Consider the following 13,984-nt stretch of genomic DNA (forward strand, 5'->3'; position numbering starts at 1 on the left):
TTCCCTACAATGCATTTTATAAAGGTTATATTCGTGACTATTAAACTTGACTTCACTCGGCTGGGGGTCTGGACAGCGTCAGTCACGAATCAGTGAAGAAAACTTATACAGCTCGTACGTCGCAAGCGCTCTTTAACAGCGGAATTTGGAAACACAAATCACATATCTTCTCATTGGGAAAGTAAGTTTCTGTTTTATTTGGATGTGTTTTATTTACTGTTTGTTACGAAATGACTCTAAATCAGTTATAATAACTCAGTAAACCGCCGCGATACGAAGGTCGTATTGCTCAGCATCTGAGCTAACCACAATGTTGATTGCCATCGCTTTAAACTGCTTGCTTTCAAGATTTTGAAGTTTTATAAACCTTGTTTAAACCTTGTGTAATACTCTCTTAAATTTGAACTCAACTGTGTTGTCGGCAAGTCAATAATTTCCAGTATTTCACTGTTTAGGCATGCTCGGAGCATATTAAGTCAAGTTAAACCGGCGCATTTGTGTATGACTTAAAAAAATTAATATTAGGGTATTACGTGGTCGATGCAGTGAATATATATGGGCTCTGAATCCTGGCCCGAATCGCTACAAAAGATGGGCAAATACGACGAAACAAATGGCATATTAATGGCAAAAAATCGACTCTTTTGACATAGAACTTTTTTACAGACAGTGATATTAACTTTAATGTCCTTGATGTCGCCCAAGGCATTATGATTTCTACTTAACTGCTATATGCATCTCATTATTGGTCCAAATCGAACATCATCTTTGTATTTTACTTCGCCGATGGCTGTGTGTAATATTGCTAAGTATGTGGTGATATTGACGGAAATGTAGAAACGCTGTATTAATGGTTTTTTTTCTTTGCAAAAGTAAATAGTAAATAGATACTAGGAATTTGAAAAATTTTTATATAGTGTCCGGCTATAAAAGGATCGATAATTGACACGAACCTAATAAACGCCGGAGCTTGCTGAAGAAAACGTGCGACGGCGTAAGCCCTTAATTATAAAGGCGAAAATTGGTTAAAACGTGGTTTGATAAATATAAGCGGAACATATGAGTTACTCAAAAAAACAAGCCGTATTAAACTTGTACTAAGGTTCGACACTCGACTCGCTGCAAGACGTTCTCTCCCGTGACTTGTAAACAATGCTTAGTCTAACCCATTAAGTGCATTTTTAGACAACAATTGTTCCTCCCCTCATTATTAATTTTCCGCTCGGATCGCCCTGGCATTAACTTTTTTGTTATTATTATTATTCTTATAACTCAGTTTGTTGACAGGAAATACCTTCCAGCAAGTTCATTTCATCAAAACGATCAGATTGCACAGTTAAGTTGTGCTTACTTATTCATCACGCACAAAAAAGTACAAACAAGTGCGAAATGGTGTGGGGATCATCCGCTGACTAGATTTGTTCCAAAACTTAAGATTATCAAAAATAATAACCTACAAACATGCGTTCTTTTTTTGCGGCTTTTTCCGCCCACCGCGAAAAAAAAGAACGCCCGATCGTAGGTCACAAAAAGAAGAGACGATAGAACCTTACAGCAATATTAAATCCAAGAAAATTATAAAAATTCAGCGAGATGGTTTTGTATTATGCGTATTTCCCGAAAGAGCACTTTATTCTGAAAATAACATAATAATTGTGATCACCCGTTACATCTAGTAAAAAAATTTATTTTTTTGTCTGAAATCTGTAATTAAGCACTAGCAGGCTGAATTTGTTTACGACTTTTTCCTGTAACCTGTAACAGCTGTTGACTTTTGAAAAGTGTTGAGCAGCTTAAAAAACAAAATTTCGAAAGGAAGGCATACCGTAATGATTCGATTTCGCGCCCTCCTTCCAATAAGCGCCCCCTTCCGAATAAGCGCCCCCCTTCGAATCCGTTTTTGTTAATAAGCGCCCCTATTACAATAAGCGCCCCTATTCCAATAAGCGCCCCTATTCTAATAAGCGCTCCTATGGCTAACTGCCCCTACTGAAGTCGTCGACGTCGAAAAGATAAACTCATGAACATTCACCGTACCGTACATGTATATATTTACTGCTAAAATGAACAATTCTTGTAAAAGTAACTGAACTTTCAACAATTTGTTACTGTTACTGTTTATGTTATTGTTCGTTATTTTAATATATATTAAAGTTTTGTTTTGAATATTTGGTTGTTTCGCAAAAAAATTAAATAAGCGCCCTGTCTCGAATAAGCGCCCTCCCTTAAGGTGCAAAAGTAAATAAGCGCCCCGGGCGCTAAATCGAATCATTACGGCATGCTTCACAACATCTGATAACAATAACGCTTTCCTTAAAGGGGCACTTCAGTATCAGTCATGGGATTGTGCTTCGCGCAATTTTTGGGCAAAGCGATGCTACAATTACAACTAAATACCTTCGCTCAGTCGCGAAAGGCGCCTCAAACTCCAAAATGAAGGTTTTAATGAGCTGTTAAATGGAGTGCGAAATTGTTATTAGTTTAAGCGATTTTCCAAAGACATACGGGCAAAATTTATAAAAATCGTTTTCCCGACGTTTTCAGTTGCATATCAGAACTTCGCACATGCGTATGTCATGCTATTACCGCTTGAAAAACTTGAGTGAGCTAAGATAGTTTTTTTTTTTAAAAAAAACAAACAAACATAAACCATTACTTTTATGTTTCTGTTGGTGTATATAACTTTTTTTGGTTTTTGTATGTTATTTTCGTGGGAACGTAATTTTGCGAAAATGGAACGGGCTTATTTCGCGGGACTTAGGCCCGGTTTAGACGCCGTACTTTTCATGAGCCGAACTCAATTCGAATTTGACCGACCCAAATTGACAAAAGTACGCCTCTTGTTTCAGACGCCGTACTTTTTGGCCCTTCCGAGGCCGTTCCTAATACAGTTCCAATAAAACCAGTCAAAATACATTATAATAATTTATGAATTAGGATCAGCACATGATCGTTCCAAAGGCGTTCCACAGGCGAAATTCTCGGCCAAGCCAGGCGGGAAGAACGGGTGAGCCGTTCCAAATTGAAATAGCCGTTTTAATTTGATTCAGACGCCGATCTTTTCATGTACTTAATTCAAGGAATTAGGTTCGGCTCATGAAAAGATCGGCGTCTGAACCGGGCCTTACTTAACGCGATTTGGCCAAAAGCTACGTTAGAAGCATTAAAATGAGTTAAAAAATACGGTTTTTGGAAAATTTAATCCTGCGAAAATAAGTAACAATAAGGTAGTTTTCTCAATGTTGAAGATTTGATGGATATTATACTATTGTGGTAATGCATGCATACAACAGGAACTTTCAGTGATCGGTACTTTTAAAGCGAAGAATGGTTTTAGTTTATGCATGCTGCAAACAATTCAAGGTGAGATACGGACATCTTTGCCAATGCTATGACAAAGTTTTGGTCGTTTAATTATTTACCTTCCCTGAAAAAAGTGTTTTTTTCTTTGGTCGGCAGTCATAGTCTTTTTTAGCTATTACATTTTGAAGGTGGGTGGGCGAACATGGAACTGGAACGTTAAATAATTGACCTTTGTATGCGCACTTCCGCGCGTTGAATGGGTTCCTAAAATAAAAATATAAAGAAAAAAACGTCACACTCTGTATTAAAGCTTCACCGAATAACATGTACGCGGCGGTCCGTTGTGAAGTTTTCGGAAATTGCATCGCCATTCAATTACTATAGACAACTCGTTCATTCAACACCTCTATTCAGTGGACGGGGTCACTTTTCTCCAGGTTCCAGCCCTGTAATTAACGATAAAAGGGTAGTTACTGTATATTTCAGGAAACCGAAAACACTTGAACAAACCGACTGTAATTCAATTTCACTGACATTGTGTGAACAAAAGCCAGGAAATTTCGCGTATGATCTGAAGACCTTTGATCTACATAAAAAGTCCTCTTGAATGAACTCTTTTGCGAAGCGGGAGTTTTGCGGGTAAACACACATAATACGGTCACCAACTTCCTATATGTTAAAAAAAAACCTGTAAATGTAATGTAATTTACTTACGCTCCCTCGTAACACGAAAGAACTCTAAGGAGCTTGTTATAGCGTCGAATATCGAATTGGAATTTGAGGTGTTGTTTTTTGTAGAGGGAGGAAAACCGGAGAATCCGTAGAAATACCCTCGGAGCAAAGTCGAGAATCAACAACAAACTTATCCCACATAGGACTTCGGGTCCAGGATTCGATCTCGGGCCACATTAGAGGGAGGCAAGCGCTCTCAGTACTGCGCCATCCGGGCTCCCCGTTAAGTAGGGTGCCCGCTTAATACAGATTTTGACTGTTGTATTTTCGATGTCCACTCTCCGCCTTCATAAGAAATTAAATTAAAGGCACTATATTTTGCTTCGAAAAAATCGATGTAGTAAAAAATAATTGTTGCTATGGTAACATCTATTTTTTTGCTATTGTCTTCCTCCCAGACCCAAAACATTGTTGCGAGAATCATCGACTCACTGTGAATATTTATTTTTTAGTATATTTTTTTCATAAAGAAAATTATCTATCGACTTATCTATCGGCTGTTCGAGCCATTAGCCTGTGAAACTGTCCCTTAGCCGGGGTCCATGGCGGAAAGGAAATCAACGATCGGCGCTAAACGAGCCTGGGCTGCCAAAAGGAAGATTATGCGTTTGGCATTTATATGATTATCAGGATAATTTTTTGTTTTGAATTACTGTCCGTCGCTTTCCACCAAGAAATAGCCATATAATGTTCGTTTCATCAGGTTTATTGCCATAAAATTGTTTTGACTAGTGATTGCACGGAAAATGAAAATTATTGGCATAATGGTGAATAAATACAGTTTTATTTCGGTAATTCGTATCCATTAATACTACAGCTGCGCCATCATTATCATTAATTTAGCCACAGGTGAAAATTGAGTGGTTTTACATTAATAGATGTAAAAATTAGTTTTTGTGCATCCTGTTTGAGGATGTTTAGCTGCGCATGTCATGAAACGAGCAAAACTTGAAAACTAACTAACGTCTAAATTGGGCATCAAATATTATCAATTTCGCTATAGCTGTTTCAAGGCCAAAAATGAACGAGATGAAAGGATCGAAATTTGCATAACAACAAATGAAGGCTCTGAAATTGCCTTCCGACCATTCGGTAATGTATACCTCGGGAAAAAATTGTATTCAACTTCCAAGGTATGACCAGGTTTGTTTTAAATTACATAATTATTGTTATTTTAAGAGCCTTAACGGAGTGCACAAAAGAGACAGTTGATAAACCTGTGTTATTTTACACCAAGCTGATTTTTTTTTTTTTTCACCGCTTGCGCCGGACAGTTCAGGCAATCAACACTTTTAAGCCCATGATTTCTACATCTATTTTTTTTTAAAGGACAAGTCGTCGACCTATATTGCTGTATTTAACTTCAGGCATCAAAGTTCAAATCTGTCTGATCGTATATGCTTTGCATTGGTCTAGAAATGTTTTATTGTATGCTCCCGAAAGCCGTTTGATATTCAAAAATCGTTATTCAGGGGGAAACTGAATTAATGGGAATATTTCGTTGGCTTTACGCGTCAGTTTATCTGATCAAGACGTTCTTTTTACCAGTATCGTATAATCGTAGCTTGACGAATGAAAATAAGGGATAAGCTTGATCGAAAATAATATCAAATATCTTGTTTTTGGTCATTTTGTGCTCATTTAAAATTGATTGCACGTACATGATGGCAGTGTTTGTTACCAAGTCAAAATGTTAATGAGGACATTTTTAGCATTTGAATGGCAAATTGAAATAAGGTTTCAGTACTTTATACTGCGACATACATACGCGACTTTATGCTAATATACGTCATGTGGGCAAACAGTTTAATGTTTGTATGAAAATTTTCGACAATTCGGTGGTTGATGAATTTTTTTCCAGTTTAGGCTGCATTCATTATGTATGCTACAGGGGGGGGGCAGAGGATTTTTTTTTTCAGCGGCTCGTTTTTTTATATCCCCCCCAAGGTCCATAAAAATTTTCATAATCCCCCCATGCAATCAGCCGAAAAATGAATACCCCCCCCTCCTCCCTCACAAGAAATATCAAAATAAATATCTGTATAATAGTACAGTACCTTATTATAGGAATATAACGAAGCATTTTAACAACGCGAACAAAATTTACGCGTAATAAAATTAACGCGAATTCAAGAAAGGTTCTGGTTAAATCCTTATAGTAAAAAAGTTAACATCAATAAAATTAACGCGAATTTTTGAAATTCGTGTTAATAACATGTATCGTTAATTTCCTATAATAAGGTTTAGTAGAAACTCAGCTGTGTTCTATTGGAAATCCGCGAATCTGATTGGTTCTCCCACTGTTTTCTATTCGCCGATAGAAAACAGTCGCGCGCGCGTAGCTCATTTAGCGGTAAATTTTCTTGATTTTTGTCTTCAAAGTGCACAATATTGTAGGTTTTGGACTGCAATCCTTTAGAGTTTCTACTAAAACAATTAGACTACTCGCCCTCGTTTTCTATGAGTGATAGTCAACTCGGCTGCGCCTCGTTGACTATTTGCTCATAGAAAACTCGGACTCGTAGTCTAATTGTTAAATATATGTTTGAGATTTCAAGAAACATGTTTAATAACAACATCGAGAGAGTTTTGACAGTTTATGTCATACCTATGACAGCCAGTCTTAGTAGCGCAAATTAGGTATAGATACTAGCCTGCCAGCTCGTGTACGAGTTCTTCCAGGAGTATTGACAGGAACCTCCGTTTCACTGTCACTCTCGTCGACAAAAGCAACAACCTCATCATCATCATCATCACTCTCACTATCACACTCATCCACGGATTCATCTCCGCTGTTGCCATCCTCTTCACCCTAATTTTCCAGCCGTTCAGCATCATTCCTCTCAAGTGCGACATGTGCCATTATTCTCCTTATCTTATCATTTTTCTTCCCAAGGAGAGAAAGTTTATGACGGTCTAAATATTTGTTAAGTTCTTCGACGTATAGCTTGTTCATATTTTCAAACGTGGACGCGATAGTTTTCCAGTCATATTGTTCGTATCCTTTCATTGAACATTTAAGTGCACATTTGTTGTTTAATTTCATAAAACTGTGCACTGAATTACATTGTTTTCTTTTGCATTTATTGATTCAATAAAGTTGCACTGCTTAGACTGAGGTTGCATTAAATGTTTCCATTTTAGATGTTTTACTTTCTATGCTGTATCGAAACATTACATCTACAGGCCAGGCACACTGCTTGAAAAACTTCAAATAGCTACTATAGTCTCTCCGAATAATAGAGGTGCCCTTGTTGCTTACAATCTTTATCATTTCTGTTTTCACTTTTTTAAAACTATTACAAAAGCTAGACAGAATCTTACAAAAAATAAGCATCCCCCCAGTAGATATTTAACAATTTTCATATCCCCCCTTTTTTTGCTCTAAAAATTTGAGAACCCCCCCTAAAATCCTCTGCCCCCCCCTGTAGGATACATAATGAATGCAGCCTTAAATCTTGATACCCTACAGAAGCTTCTGCAGAACAAATCGTTAAATTTATGGACTGTATTTATTTTGTTGACTGTGGGTTGTGAGAAGGGACCGTTGAAAGTTTTAGCGCGGGAACATTAATTTATACAGACATGGTATAACAACCGTAGAAAATTTAATGCAGGTTTACATAATTCCGAGCACATTTATCTACTTGTAGCCTTCAAGTCTCGTGTCTGATAAGAAACATATTCTGCAGTCCCTAGCAAAAATGTGTTCTCTACAAAATGAACTTGGACAGTTGTCTTGATGAACTTCCGGTTGTACTTTTTTTCGAACGCGAATTCTCGTCGCTTAAAATTTCGGCGGTTAGTTTCATTAAAAATATATTGTTTAAATAATGTAATTTAAAATTGAAAGGTTCGTCATGTCAAGTTTTTTACTTTAATGGTATTCCTTTTCGTTCAGCAAGTGGCAATGTTTTTAAACCCAAACAATGAATTCGTTCGGTGAAGTATAAAAAATTAACGTTTCAATTTTTTTGGTTTTGCTCTTTGACCGATTTCTCGCGACATTTCTTCAGTTTTTTGGGGGGATTTTTTCCTTCAGGAATCGGCTCTATGAGGACGCGCTTACATTTTTCAAAGCGTCGAGTTGCTTCAAGTGCAGGTTTTTAAAAATTGCTCGTTTAATTTATATTATTATCATGTTTTTCCGTTTTCTTTAATTTTACATTGTGTTCGCGTGCGATACTCGTTAACTTTGGGGGATCTTATCTCTTCTCCAACACGAATAAATCATTTGTAAGTGATTTAAAGTAACAATGTCGCGGGGATTTCGCAGTTTTTTGGTCTTAACTGTTCTGAATTTAGTGGTAGGCAATTATACCCATGAAAAACATTATCTTTGAGTAATCTATTCATTTAATTTGGGAATAGAAATCAAACATCGGCTATAAATATAGTTTTTTTTAAGATGCGTGGAAACAACTTGATAAAGTTAGCCTCAGGTAGCCATCCGTAGCCAAACACGCTTGTAAACATTTACAGTGCTCTAATACAGCAATTGTTAATAAAAATGGACCATTATTTTTAGGTTTCCTACGAAGCAAATTTAGGCACTCGTACAATCAGCGAGTTGTCACGTAATTTTCCACATTATATTTTGGTAAAAAAGTAAGGAGGCAGGTGTTTCACGTGCGAGGGAAATTTATTTTTTCCTAATTACATGTCGTTCAGTTGCATGCCAGAATTTCTTCCGGTGAGGAAGTTTAAGCCCTTTTACTTTATCAGTGAAACAGACAACAAGCCGCCCTCGGCCACTCTTTCTACCCACTTTCAACCCACTTGGTAGCCGTTTTTATTTTGCTCCTCAATAGACGCGGGAATATGCACTTTACAGGTTGCCGGCTTGGATCACATTAAGATTGGTAACTTTTTCCTCTGTTTAACCTTTTTGGAAGGGTGCTCAAAGGGCTCGTTTTTCTTCTCTCTTTTGAGTTTTCTTCAAACCTTAGTTAGAGGTCGTTGACGTTCCGGGCGATTTATTTGTGAGTTAAAATAGACCACCTCAAGGAAGATTAATTAGGTAACGGCTCAACTTTGTTTCTGAGGTAAGGGGAAATTTCAGGCTAGACAAAAACCTTAAACGGCTATTTCATCGAGGTAAAAGTTTTAGGCTTGCAGTGCACATGATTTGCGCGTTCTGCTACATTATATGAAAGGATTTTTTTTTTTTCAAAATAGTGTTCCACCTTGGAGGCGGCGTTGCTGATTGTCGCTACCGTTTGCTTTTCTTTTAATTAGTCTGTGCGAGTTCCCTTCAATTGTATCTTAACCAGAGTTTGTTGACACATTAGCGATCCACTTTTTCGCTATTTGAATGCGCTTGTCGACTCAGAGTTTGTCGTTTTTTCTTTATACCGCGGTTCACCGGGTAGATTTTCTTGAAAATATTCCTCTTTCAGAGAAATTTTAGGTGGTTTTGTATAATTAACTTTTTATTATGATATTAATACACTGATAATTAACCATAGATAAATAAGAAGTTCTGTACGTCTTTTAATTTGAGCTGCGCGGTACAGAAGTTGCATAAACCATCATTATAGATTTCCATTATTTTTAACTAACCTTCCAAAAAATATAGTAATTTACATGCAGGTGTATTTTCGAACATAGTCAATAAGCAATTTATTTCATAAACGCAAATTGTCAACCTCGAAAACAAAACAAAATTAAAACTCAACCCGCGGCGACATTATAAGAACCGTGGGGTTAAATGATTGTTCTTTTCTCAGAAGAAAGTATTTGTTCCGGTGGGTCGTGTTGTTGTTTTTCCATTAGTCTGTTACTTAACTACTCGAACCTTCTTTTCAAGGCGTCGGCAATCCAAAGAAGTGCGGAATTTGAAGAAGCCAGGAATTTTCTGTAAGTAGGCATTACATGAACTTGACGCTCGAGTGGCGGTGGCGGTGGCGGTGGCGGTGTTGAAATCGCACGTGCTTATTCAGTTTACTGAGTGATATACAGTATATATGCTCCTATTAATAGTTTTTCTATGCTTAAAAGTTTTCGTCTTGCAAAAATTACTACACTGAAAAACGGCATGATATCGTGTTGCTGTTCTTTTTAGTGTTTTATCGAACGAATGCATTGCATTGGACATTTCAAATTCATAAGCTGTCTGGGTAGCTAAAATGGAAAAAAAAATAAAAGAATTGTCAGCGCTGCCAGATGGTTTTTAGAGGTCCCAAATGATGAAAGGGGAAAACAATAGCTTGGAAAAAACAACATGAAATGACAAAAACTTTTGTAATTCTTAGCAAACTGTTGAGCCCACAAATTTTCTATATTATAACGCTAGCAAAGCTGTGAATGTATATTTAAAACTACCACCCTGCTAGGAGATTCAAATATTAATGTCGGGATTTGGTCCTTTTTCATTATGTTTCTTTTGTAGCGAACAAAAAAATAAGATAACAGCATCATCAAAGTTGTTGAAAATAACAGACCGACGTTTGCGGCATATATAGTTTAAATCTATACAAAAATAAGGAAATTACTTGTATATTTTCAATTTAACACAGATCCATCCTGCTAATGAGCTTTCACCTCTTCGATAAATTAGAAGATAACTGGTTTTCAAATTTTGCCTGAAGAATAATTTTAGTCTTTAATCTTTTGATTTTAATCTTTAATCTTTAATCTTGTCCACGTTAAATAAAGTATATGTCTATGTCTTATTCCCCGTGGTGACTTACTCAGTTAACGAGAATGAAAAGAAAAAAACGTCGAGGGGATATGTGTTGATGCACCTAGGAATTCTCTTTACTTGTGTTAAAAGAAATGTATCGTAATGAATTACGAGAATTAATATTTTGATCTTGGCGCACTGAAAGATTAACGTTATGTACTGTTTTTCTTTTCTTTAAGTCCTGAATGTATCAGCACGAGATATAAAATAATAATTTATTGCGCTTCGTGAAGTGTAAAGCATTGTTTTAACTGGAAATTGAATTTCATTCTCAAATTGTTTTTCGGTGAGTATTTGCTTTTTCACTCCAATTTATTCCTGCTCGTTTTAAATACCTCGCGTAATTCGTCTTGTAAAGCCAACACTAAAATCCTTTCAGTTGTATGCTTATAGGTAGATCGATGTATTTTAATTTGATGTCTGTCATAATTAAGTCAGCTAACCATCAAGGATCAGAACATTGTGAACACTCCGGTTTTGAAGCAGCTGTGTACGGAATCCCAAAATGTTTGCCGCTTATATATGTATATGTTCGTTAAATTTATTATAAACTTTTCTGTTTTGTTTCTGATTCAGTGTCAATGTCAGCTTAGAACATGAAGTGAAATACATAGGCTGATATTTTTATATTCAAATTCCGTTTCTTTTTATATTTTTACCAGCGTCTGTCGATTCATGAAAAGTGTTTTAAGCGGAGCAGGACGGCTGTACACAGGCTAGGGAAGTGCGTATAAGATTTTCTTTTGCTTTAACGCAACGACTCGGCTCAAGAAACTAAAATACACGGCCGATTATCACAACTAATTACGGATTTCGCTCGGAAGTAAAAACACTTGAATATCATTTAGGTTGAATTTAGACAACAAATCTAATGGTGTGTAATTTTTGCAATCTTAGGTAGCTCGCTTTGTTAGAAGGAACACAAGCCAAAGTAAAATAACCTAGGTATCAGACGGTCATGATTGGAATTTAATTTCTTTTTTTCGCTTCAGCTTTCCTTCTTGAATAAGTAAGTACCCTACAGCTTCGCTGCGGAAATTGCCGAATTGTTAAGGTGTTATCGAAGAACGAGTGATAAAACTTAATTTCCGTGTGTATAAATTAAACTGCAGACAGTGTTCGTCTAAGCCTGGGTTGAGCAAAATTAATGTAGTGTGAAATAATTCCGTAGTTTTCCAGACGACTCAAAAATAACGAATTCTCCGAAACCAGATATTTCGTAATTCATTGATAAATAATTAAGGTGCATATTTAATGTTTTTTTAATATTTCGTTTATTTAAAGAACATATACAATGACGTTTATATGCTTTTGTTATGCGGATGCTAAATAGACCAGATGGAAATTATTGCTTTCGGAGATCACCTTTGTATCATGCAAGGTGCTTTCTTATCAGGCAAATCTGCAATGTTTTAATGATTTTTATCGGTCCAGACCGCTGTTACACTTAGATCAGTACTTATTCTGTACGTCAATTCGGACCTACTTACATCAAGTACGAAGCTGTGTCTTCAACTGAATACTCCTGAAGTTGTATTTACTCGCATGCGGTAGGTACATTCCTCGTTTTTATTTCGTTTGTTTTGTCATCACTGAATTCCTATTTTCGCGTAATGATTTTACATTCTAACAATGTCTTTTAAGGTAATCCTTTTTGATCGCTAGGTTTATTATGTTATTCTAGTAAATAGCAATATTTCGCTTCTTACAGTTAGGTCATGGTATACAATATTTAAATTAAGGTGTAAAAAAGAGAAATACTAAGTCTCGATACATGTTTCACAAGATGCCGTACGACTGTGGCATGGATAATCTTCAAATGACTGTTTCGGTTGTTTTTTAAAACAATTCGAATGAGAACGAACTCTTCTTACTTTAGTTTTTGTGATATTGGTCAAGTATTCGGTGCAGTTGGGACATATTTCTGATTTACATAATGTGACAGATACAGTGTAACTTATAAATATTGCCATAGCGTCCTACACAATGTGTGGGTGAATTATCACCAACAGAAACTAGAGCCAACGCGAAAATAATAGTTTGTTTTCCTTATCTAAATTGGCAAGCAAAAAGTGGTTCAAGACTGACTCGTGAAGGGACCAGTTACGAGTGCTGGTATCGGATAAACATAATTCAGAAAATAAACTCGTCAAAGATCTCTACTGACGGAACGGTGACAAGTAATTTGATTTAAATTAGTGTGGTTGACGAGTTGAACACGGAACATTCATGTTATTAATCTCAGCAGCTGGCGATCTGTTGCCCAATATGTCTGGATCTCCACTCTAGTGACAATCCTTGACATTTTTTAAAGGAATGATATTTACCCAGCAGACTAGAAAGAAATCGTTAGCAGAATAGTGACCTTTAAGGTTTTCTGCTGAAGGGTGCCCTGTGACGCAGACAAGCTATTGTATCCACTTGAGTTTAAAGGATTTGAAAGGCCTCAAAGATTTTGTTCATTGCTAGTAAGTAAATGGGGATTTCTTGGAGGACAGTGCATGAAAAGATGTTATCGAACTACCGGGAAGTCCGTATTGCGGAATTACCTTATTCTTTCTAATTTTTTCGAGTACTAATTTCGCGATTTCAAAATAGTCGCGTAATTTAGTACACGCAAAATTTAAAACTGCGAAAATTATTGCCATATTTGAAATCAAAGCAATAAAAATTTTAAATGTTTGGAACTGCAACTATCTACCTTTCGCTAGCGGTCCATCCGAGCGGTCCATATTGCAAAATCCGGACAGCTCGGAGAACCAATCAAAATGCTCCTTTTCTTCTTAGGACAGTTTGTCTTCTTTTTTGCTAACATCAAGAAAACAAGCTGTTTGAACCTTTTTCACCCAAGTGTGAATTAGTTGATTTTTTGTTTTTGTTTCAATTTGAGATGGACGTATGCAAAACAGCGGGCATCTTGGGTCTAGCATCTTGGCCATGCTTCAGTTCTTTGCGCCAAATTACACTGTCCCACCAAGACCACCAAGGTCTTCGTCATACATAAATTTTGTTAAAGCTTATAGTTCTAAGAATTTGGTGGTAAATCCAGGCAATATTCCCTTGTTGGTGATTTTCTTTATTTTCATCACAATGACAATGTATTGATATTGTAAGCAGAAATGAGATTTTCATCAAGCCGTGAGAGCTTGTTCAGAATTGGGCAAAGTACTACCTCATAATTTTTTTTTTCACTTTCAACTTGATGCTGACGTAAACAAAATTAAAACATCATGGTTCCGTATTTCTATTTGAGATGTCCAAAAA

General features: G+C 36.4%; 1 protein-coding gene across 6 annotated transcripts in view; it reads left to right on the top strand.

The window, feature by feature from the left end:
- LOC144633882 (atrial natriuretic peptide receptor 1-like) overlaps positions 1-13,984 on the top strand; it is a 47,310-nt gene that overhangs the window by 2,221 nt on the left and 31,105 nt on the right. Inside the window, exons 1-2 of one of the 6 annotated variants that reach the window (XM_078492790.1) lie at positions 96-181; positions 10,900-11,006. The exons of 1 other annotated variant lie outside the window; for it this stretch is intronic. The gene's annotated coding sequence lies outside the window, so the exon portion shown is untranslated. Of the gene's footprint in view, positions 1-71; positions 182-5,149; positions 5,169-9,846; positions 9,895-10,899; positions 11,007-12,060; positions 12,271-13,984 lie in introns of those variants that run through there. 4 more of the 6 variants (XM_078492789.1, XM_078492794.1, XM_078492792.1 and 1 more) reach the window with 4 other exon arrangements.

This window comes from Oculina patagonica, chromosome 12, assembly GCF_052425735.1.
Source record: "Oculina patagonica isolate OP01 chromosome 12, crgOcupat, whole genome shotgun sequence".
Classification (NCBI taxonomy): domain Eukaryota; kingdom Metazoa; phylum Cnidaria; class Anthozoa; order Scleractinia; family Oculinidae; genus Oculina; species Oculina patagonica.